Here is a 9740-nt window from a genome sequence, read left to right as displayed (position 1 = left end):
TACTTACAAGGATTAAATCTGGTAATGGTAGATATATAAATTGCAAAGTAAAATAAAAGTAAATAAATTGTAGTAAGGTATTTTTGTCTTAGTACGATGATAGAAGTAGGCCCGGGGGCCATAGTTTTCACTAGAGGCTTCTATCTCGAAACATAGCATATGGTGGGTAGACAAATTACTGTTGGAAAATTGATAGAAAAGTACATAGTTATGATGTTATTTATGGCAATGATCATATATGTAGGTATCACGTCCATGACAAGTAGACCAACTCCTGCCTGCATCTACTCCTATTACTCCACCAATCAACCAACTCCTGCATGCATCTATGGTATTAAGTTAATGACAAATAGAGTAACGCTTTAAGCAAGATGAAATGATTTAGATAGAATAAAACCAAGCAATATGATTAAAATCCGCCGTTTTCCATAATGAAAACAATACAAATACGTGCCTTGCTACCCCAACTATCACTGTGTGTAGACACCGCAAGATTGAACCCATTACAAAGCACCTCTCCCACTGAAGATAAATCAATCTAGTTGGCCAAATCAAACAGATAGATCAGAGAGAAATACAAAGCTATAAAAATCATGCATAATAAAGTTTAGAAAAGACTCAATTACTTTGAATGAATAATCTGAGCATAAACCCACAATTCAACGGATCCCAAAAACACACCGCAAAAGAAGATTACATCGAATAGAAATCCATGGAGATCATGGAGAACATGGTATTGAAGATTAAAAAGAAAAAAGAAGATATCTAGCTAATAGCTATTGATACGTCTCCAACATATCTATAATTTTTGATTGCTCCATGCTATATTATCTACTGTTTTGGACTATATTGGGCTTTATTTTCCACTTTTATATTATTTTTGGGACTAACCTATTAACCGGAGGCCCAACCCAGAATTGTTTTTTTTGCCTATTTCAGTGTTTCGAAGAAACGGAATATCAAACGGAGTCCAAACGGAATAAAATCTTCGGGAATGTGATTTTCTCACCGAACATGATCCAGGAGACTTGGGCCCTGCCCAAGGAACAAAAGAGGCAGTCACGAGGGTGGGGGCTCCCCCCCCCAAGGGCGCGCCCCCCTGCCTCGTGGGCCCCTCGTTGCTCCTCCGGCGTACTTCTTCCTCCTATATATACACACGTACCCCCAAACGATCAGAAGAAGAGCCAAAAACATAATTCCACCATCGCAACTTTCTGTATCCACGAGATCCCATCTTGGGGCCTGTTCCGGAGCTCCGCCGGAAGAGGGCCGTCATCACGGAGGGCTTCTACATCATCCTAGCCTCTCCGATGAAGTGTGAGTAGTTTACCTCAGACCTTCGGGTCCATAGTTAGTAGCTAGATGGCTTCTTCTCTCTTTGAATCTCAATACAAAGTTCTCCCCCTCTCTTGTGGAGATCTATTCGATGTAATCTTCTTTTTGCGGTGTGTTTGTTGAGACCGATGAATTGTGGGTTTATGATCAAGTCTATCTATGAATAATATTTGAATCTTCTCTGAATTCTTTTATGTATGATTGGTTATCTTTGAAAGTCTCTTCGAATTATCCGTTTGGTTTGGCCAACTAGATTGGTAGTTCTTGCCATGGGAGAAGTGCTTAGCTTTGGGTTCGATCTTGCGGTGTCCTTACCCAGTGACAGAAGGGGCGGCAAGGCCCGTATTGTATCGTTGCCATCGAGGATAACAAGATGGGGTTTATTTCATATTGCATGAATTTATCTCTCTACATCATGTCATCTTGCTTAAGGCGTTACTCTGTTTTTAACTTAATACTCTAGATGCATGCTGGATAGCGGTCGATGAGTGGAGTAATAGTAGTAGATGCAGAATCGTTTTGATCTACTTGTCACGGACGTGATGCCTATATACATGATCATGCCTAGATATTCTCATAACTATGCTCAATTCTGTCAATTGCTCAACAGTAATTTGTCCACCCACCGTAGAATACTTATGCTCTTGAGAGAAGCCACTAGTGAAACCTATGGCCCCCGGGTCTATTCTCATCATATCAATCTCCATCGCTTTAATCTTGCTTTGCTTTTTACTTTGCTTTTACTTTTTAGTTTGCATCTTTATACCAAAAATACCAAAAATAGTATATCTATCATATCTCACTCTCGTAAGTGACCGTGAAGGTATTGACAACCCCTAATCGCGTTGGTTGCGAGTAGCTATCGCTTTGTGCATGTACGAGGGACTTGAGCGTGGGCTCCTACTGGATTGATACCTTGGTTCTCAAAAACTGAGGGAAATACTTACGCTACTCTGCTGCATCATCCCTTCCTCTTCAGGGAAAACCAACGCAAGCTCAAGACGTAGCAAGAAGGATTTCTGGCGCCGTTGCCGGGGAGTCTACGCAAAAAGTCAACATACCAAGTACCCATCACAATCCCTATCTCTCGCATTACATTATTTGCCATTTGCCTCTCGTTTTCCTCGCCCCCCAATTCACCCTTGCCATTTTATTCACCCTCTCTCTCTATCCTCCCTCTCTATTTGCCTCTTTTTGCTCGTTTGCCTCTTGTTTGCTCGTGTGCTAGTTTGCTCGCTTGTTGTTATGTCTGAAATTGGGGAAGTTATCGCCAATATGGGCGATAAAAATATCATGGAAAATTCTGATGCTCCTGCTAAAGAACCTACCATCTTTCATACAAAAAAATTCCGTGTTGCTAGTGGTAATATTATTGGAAAAGGAGTTATTCAAGATTTCTTTACTTGTGCCGGTGCTTTAACTTCTATGGGTAGTTCTATCCTTCACAGAACTAGTAGTCTTGTGGACGCTATTGCCATGCTTGTAGTTGAACTTGAAAGACAATTCATGCACATGCATCCTTCCATACAAAGGATTTTTCTGGAATTTTCTAATATTGAGCATTCCTCTGTTAAGCGTGCCGCTACTATCTTTTTAGCTCATGAGTTTAGATTCATAATAAGAGAAGCCAAAAAAATCTTTGCGCATTATAGGGTGGATGCTTGCCGTCCTCCCATAGAAACTATCCTCTTTGATCAAGAAGAAATAATGCGTTTTCAATCTCTAGATTATGTTGCTTTCAATGAAAATCTTAGAAGAAGGGTCCCTACCAATGTTTTAGTTGATAGAATTTCTGAACTTAATGAAGATTTGGCTATTCGAAATAATGATCTAGGATATTCTATTGAATATAGTCTTACAAAGTTCTGTCAAAAGAATGCTTATAATGACGAATTGGTTGTGCATTACGAAGGACCAAAGGAGGAACCTATACCTCCCAAGGTTGATCTTGGGGACTTTTGTCCCGTTAAATTTAGTCATTTTGATTACTTTTGCTTGCCTCAAAGAAATCTTGCTGCCGAACGTAGAGAATATGAAATGAGTTTTAATAATCTATCTTACTATTATGGCAATACCTAGATCTATCCTCGCTTTTATGCCTAGCTAGGGGCGTTAAACGATAGCGCTTGTTGGGAGGCAACCCAATTTTATTTTTATTCCTTGATTTTAGCTCCTGTTTAGTAATAAATAAATTGGCCTCTGTTTTGGTTGTGTTTTTTGTGTTTAATTAGTGTTTGTGCCAAGTAGAACCGTTGGGGAGACTTGGGGAAAGTCTTGTTGAACTTGCTGTAAAAAACAGAAACTTTAGCGCTCACGAGAACTGCTTTCATTTTTATTTTAAGAGTGCTATTTAGTTAATTCTTTTTGAAGATGATTAATAGATAAATTCCTCACGTACAGAAATTTATTTTAGAATTTTTGGGGTTCCAGATCTTGCGCTAGCTACAGATTACTACAGACTGTTCTGTTTTTGACAGATTCTATTTTTCGTGTGTTGTTTGCTTATTTTGATGAATCTATGGCTAGTAAAATAGTTTATAATCCATAGATAAGTTGGAATAAAGTAGGTTTAACACAAATATAAATAAATAATGAGTTCATTACAGTACCTTGAAGTGGTCTTTTGTTTTCTTTCACTAACGGAGCTCACGAGTCTTCTATTTTGAGTTTTGTGTTGTGAAGTTTTCAAGTTTTGGGTGAATTCTTTTGATGGATCATGGAACAAGGAGTGGCAAGAGCCTAAGCTTGGGGATGCCCATGGCACCCCCAAGATAATCCAAGGAGACCAAAAAGTCAAAGCTTGGGGATGCCCCGGAAGGCATCCCCTCTTTCGCCCACTTCCATCGGTAATTTACTTGGAGCTATATTTTTGTTCACCAACATGATATGTGTTCTGCTTGGAGCGTCTTTTATTATTTGTGTCTTTGTGTCTTAGTATGCCACAATCATCCTTTCTGTACACACCTTTTGAGAGAGTCATACATGAATTAAAATTTGATAGAATACTCTATGTGCTTCACTTATAACTTTTGAGCTAGATAATTTTGCTCTAGGTGCTTCACTTATATCTTTTGAGCGTTATAATTTTGCTCTATGTGCTTCACTTATATCTTTTGAGCTAAGTAGTTTTACTCTGTGTGCTTTACTTATATCTTTTGAGTGTTATAATTTTGCTCTATGTGCTTCACTTAGATCTTTTAGAGCACGGTGGTGGATTTGTTTTAAAGAAACTATTGATCTCTCATGCTTCACTTAAATTATTTTGAGAGTCTCTTAATAGCATGGTAATTTGCTTAATAATAATATGCTTGGTATTCAAGATTTGTGAAACTTTCTTTTGAGTGTGTTGAATACTAAGAAAAGATTGAAGCATGATAATTGTTTTGAGATATGGAGGTGATAATATTAAAGTCATGCTAGTTGAGTAGTTGTGAATTTAAAGAATACTTGTGTTAAGGTTTGTGATTCCCGTAGCATGCACGTATGGTGAACCGTTATGTGACAAAGTCAGAGCATGATTTGTTTATTGATTGTCTTCCTTATGAGTGGTGGTCGGGGACGAGCGATGGTCTTTTCCTACCAATCTATCCCCCTAGGAGCATGCGCGTAATACTTTGCTTTGATAACTTCTATATTTTTGCAATAAGTATATGAGTTCTTTATGACTAATGTTGAGTCCATGGATTATACGCACTCTCACCCTTCCACCTTTGCTAGCCTCTCTAATACCGCGCACCTTTCGCCGGTATCATACACCTACCATATACCTTCCTCAAAACAGCCACCATACCTACCTATTATGACATTTCCATAGCCATTCCGAGATATATTGCCATGAAACTTTCCACCATCTAGTTCATCATGACACATTCATCATTGTCATATTTCTTAGCATGATCATGTAGTTGACATAGTATTTGTGGCAAAGCCACCGTTCATAATTTCTTCATACTTGTCACTCTTGATTCATTGCATATCCCGGTACACCGCCGGAGGCATCCATATAGAGTCATACTTTGTTTTAGAATCGAGTTGTAATCATTGAGTTGTAAATAAATAAAAGTGTGATGATCATCATTCAATAGAGCATTATCCCAACAAAAAAATAGAGAAAGGCCAAAGAAAAAAAGAAGGCCCAAAAAAAGAAAATAAATAAAAAGGGGCAATGCTACTATCTTTTTTTCCACACTTGTGCTTCAAAGTAGCACCATGATATAGCGAGTCTCATATATTGTTCTTCAAAGTAGCACCATGTTCTTCATATAGAGAGTCTCATATGTTGTCACTTTCATATACTAGTGGGAATTTTATATTATAGAACTTGGCTTGTATATTCCAATGATGGGCTTCCTCAAAAATTTCCCTAGGTCTTCGTGAGCAAGCAAGTTGGATGCACACCCACTAGTTTCTTTTGTTGAGCTTTCATACATTTATAGCTCTAGTGCATCCGTTGCATGGCAATCCCTACTCACTCACATTGATATCTATTGATGGGCATCTCCATAGCCCGTTGATACGCCTAGTTGATGTGAGACTATCTTCCCCTTCCTTTTGTCTTCTTCACAACCACCATTCTATTCCACCTATAGTGTTATATCCATGGCTCACGCTCATGTATTGCGTGAAGATTGAAAAGGTTTTGAAAAAGTTAGAGTATGAAACAATTGCTTGGCTTGTCATCGGAGTTGTGCATGATTTGAATACTTTGTGTGGTGAAGATGGAGCATAGCCAGACTATATGATTTTGTAGGGATAACTTTCTTTGGCCATGTTATTTTGAGAAGACATAATTGCTTTGTTAGTATGCTTGAAGTATTATTATTTTTTATGTCAATATATACTTTTGTCTTGAATCTTTCAAATCTGAATATTCATACCACAATTAATAAGATTTGCATTGAAATTATGCCAAGTAGCACTCCGCATCAAAAATTCTCTTTTTATCATTTACATACTCGAGGACGAGCAGGAATTAAGCTTGGGGATGCCTGATACGTCTCCAACGTATCTATAATTTTTGATTGCTCCATGCTATATTATCTACTGTTTTGGACTATATTGGGCTTTATTTTCCACTTTTATATTATTTTTGGGACTAACCTATTAACCGGAGGCCCAACCCAGAATTGCTGTTTTTTGCCTATTTCAGTGTTTCGAAGAAACGGAATATCAAACGGAGTCCAAATGGAATAAAATCTTCGGGAACGTGATTTTCTCACCGAACGTGATCCAGGAGAATTGGACCCTGCTCCAAGGAACAAAAGAGGCAGTCACGAGGGTGGGGGGGCGCGCCCCTGCCTCGTGGGCCCCTCATTGCTCCTCCGGCGTACTTCTTCCTCCTATATATACACACGTACCCCCAAATGATCAGAAGAAGAGCCAAAAACCTAATTCCACCGCCGCAACTTTCTGTATCCACGAGATGCCATCTTGGGGCCTGTTCCGGAGCTCCGCCGGAAGAGGGCCGTCATCATGGAGGGCTTCTACATCATCCTAGCCTCTCCGATGAAGTGTGAGTAGTTTATCTCAGACCTTCAGGTCCATAGTTAGTAGCTAGATGGCTTCTTCTCTCTCTTTGAATCTCAATACAAAGTTCTCCCCCTCTCTTGTGGAGATCTATTCGATGTAATCTTCTTTTTGCGGTGTGTTTGTTGAGACCGATGAATTGTGGGTTTATGATCAAGTCTATCTATGAATAATATTTGAATCTTCTCTGAATTCTTTTATGTATGATTGGTTATCTTTGTAAGTCTCTTCGAATTATCCGTTTGGTTTGGCCAACTAGATTGGTAGTTCTTGCCATGGGAGAAGTGCTTAGCTTTGGATTCGATCTTGCGGTGTCCTTACCCAGTGACAGAAGGGGCGGCAAGGCACATATTGTATCGTTGCCATCGAGGATAACAAGATGGGGTTTATTTCACATTGCATGAATTTATCTCTCTACATCATGTCATCTTGCTTAAGGCGTTACTCTGTTTTTAACTTAATACTCTAGATGCATGCTGGATAGCGGTCGATGAGTGGAGTAATAGTAGTAGATGCAAAATCGTTTCGATCTACTTGTCACGGACGTGATGCCTATATACATGATCATGCCTAGATATTCTCATAACTATGCTCAATTCTGTCAATTGCTCAACAGTAATTTGTCCACCCACCATAGAATACTTATGCTCTTGAGAGAAGCCACTAGTGAAACCTATGGCCCCTGGGTCTATTCTTATCATATCAATCTCCATCACTTTAATCTTGCTTTGCTTTTTCCTTTGCTTTTACTTTTTACTTTGCATCTTTATACCAAAAATACCAAAAATAGTATATCTATCATATCTCACTCTCGTAAGTGACCGTGAAGGTATTGACAACCCCTAATCGCGTTGGTTGCGAGTAGCTATCGCTTTGTGCATGTACGAGGGACTTGAGCATGGGCTCCTACTGGATTGATACCTTGGTTCTCAAAAACTAAGGGAAATACTTACGCTACTCTGCTGCATCATCCCTTCCTCTTCGGGGAAAACCAACGCAAGCTCAAGACGTAGCAGCTATGCACTCGTCGATCTGTGGTGAACTACTCACAAATCATCGGAAGGGCGGAAAGGGTGATGTAGAAGTCTTCCGTGATCGATCTGGCAGAGTATCGGAAAAGGCCTCCATATGGGATCGCAGAAGAACAGAAGGTTGCGGCGGTGGAAAGATTGTTTTGGGTGGCTCTCTAGGGTTTTCCCAACATTTGAGAATTTATAGAAGTGGAATTAGGTCAGACGGAGCCACATGGAGCCCACAAGGCATCAAGGCATTCCTACCCCCTAAGGCGCACCCTGTTGCCCTGTCATCTCCCCGTTTCGCATCTAGTCTCCTCCCAAAGCTTCAAGGGTCACTTATGTCTAGAAAAAATCATCAAAAGTTTCATAGCGGCTGGACCTTGTTTGGTACAGATTTTCTGGAAAACCAAAAACAAGCAGAAAACAACAACAGGCACTAGGCAATAGGTTAATAGGTTAGTTCCCAAAAATGATATAAAGTGCATAAAAAGAATCTAATATTAGTAATATAATAACATAAAACAATAAAAAATTATAGATAAGTTGGAGACGTATCAGGCGCCCCACCACTCATAAACTGGCCGGTGCGTGATTTTAGAGCAATGGTGCCAGATATCCATAGCAGAGAAGGTCCATGGCGGATTGGCCAAAGCTTATACCCATCGGCGTCAGACCATCTCAAAAAAACCCGGTTGTAGCAGCCATGATGGTTCAAAGTGGAAGCGCCTCGACCACGGTGGAGACCCTTCCCTGGACGAAAACAACAGGGGGACGTGGTCGGAGCCAATCCGAGTGACCACCCTAGGCGATCACATTGGGAACATAATCTTCCGCTAGGTAGACACCAAGACCCTATCCAGCATGCTCCAGGTAGGGTCCACCTGTTTACTAGTCCACGTGAATCTAGCCCTACACGGGCTATCTCAGGTAGAGCCATATCAGTGATGTAGTTGTTGAACAGGCACATACGCACCCAGTCGACACTAGGGGAGCTTTTGTCAGCCTCTTGTTGAATAAGGTTGAAATCGTGGGCCACTAAAACCGGAGTAGTGCATCGCTCCACCTTAGACTTTAGCTCGGCCAAGAAGTCCGTTGACCGCCCATGGTCAACCGGGCCATAGACGATGATCACCTCCCAACTGAGGTCCACACGTCGGTCAGTGATGGGCATACTAGGAAAGAATCCCCCCTCAGTCCATAGCCTCAATCGAGAAGAAGTCCACCCTGACCCCCAGCAGGATTCCCAGAGAGGTCGGCCGCAAGTAGCCAGCCACGCGAACGGGTGTCAAAACAGCCCTTGAAGTTCCTGGATTGAAAAGTCCTGCCAGATGTAGTCGATCAACTAGCGCCTCCGGCCCAAGTTGTCAAAGCGCCTAATGTTTCAATATAGGAGCTTCACACGGGATCCGCGGTTGTACTAATAGGCCCCTCTGGTGAGGCCAAACTAGCCCAACCGCCATTTACTGGACAGGGTAGCTGCTTTATCGGGCGGCTGTGGCGCCCCCTATTAATGGGGGCATCAGCAGCCATGTCTTCCCCAGAGGGGAGTCCGACACTAGCCCCACACACCACCATATGCTGCTTAGTGGGGTGGAGGCGCAGAGGTGGCCTTCCCCTTAGACCCTTCCTACTGGAGGATAAAATCTCTAGTACCTAAAAGAAACATAATGTTCCCTCTCTCGTCTTACGTCAATTTTTCGTCCAACCCCTTCGTTCATCCCTCCCCACCCCTCCACTGGTTTTTCACCCAATCCCCAATTTCTAGTTCACATGATTTCTATTTTACCGGCCATATCACAGTAGTCTTTTGATCAATCTTTGATAACCTAATAAATATTCTTTGGTAACCCAATAAATTCTGAT

Source organism: Triticum urartu, chromosome 7, assembly GCF_003073215.2.
Source record: "Triticum urartu cultivar G1812 chromosome 7, Tu2.1, whole genome shotgun sequence".
NCBI lineage: Eukaryota > Viridiplantae > Streptophyta > Magnoliopsida > Poales > Poaceae > Triticum > Triticum urartu.
Note: the sequence above shows the minus strand (reverse complement) of the source record.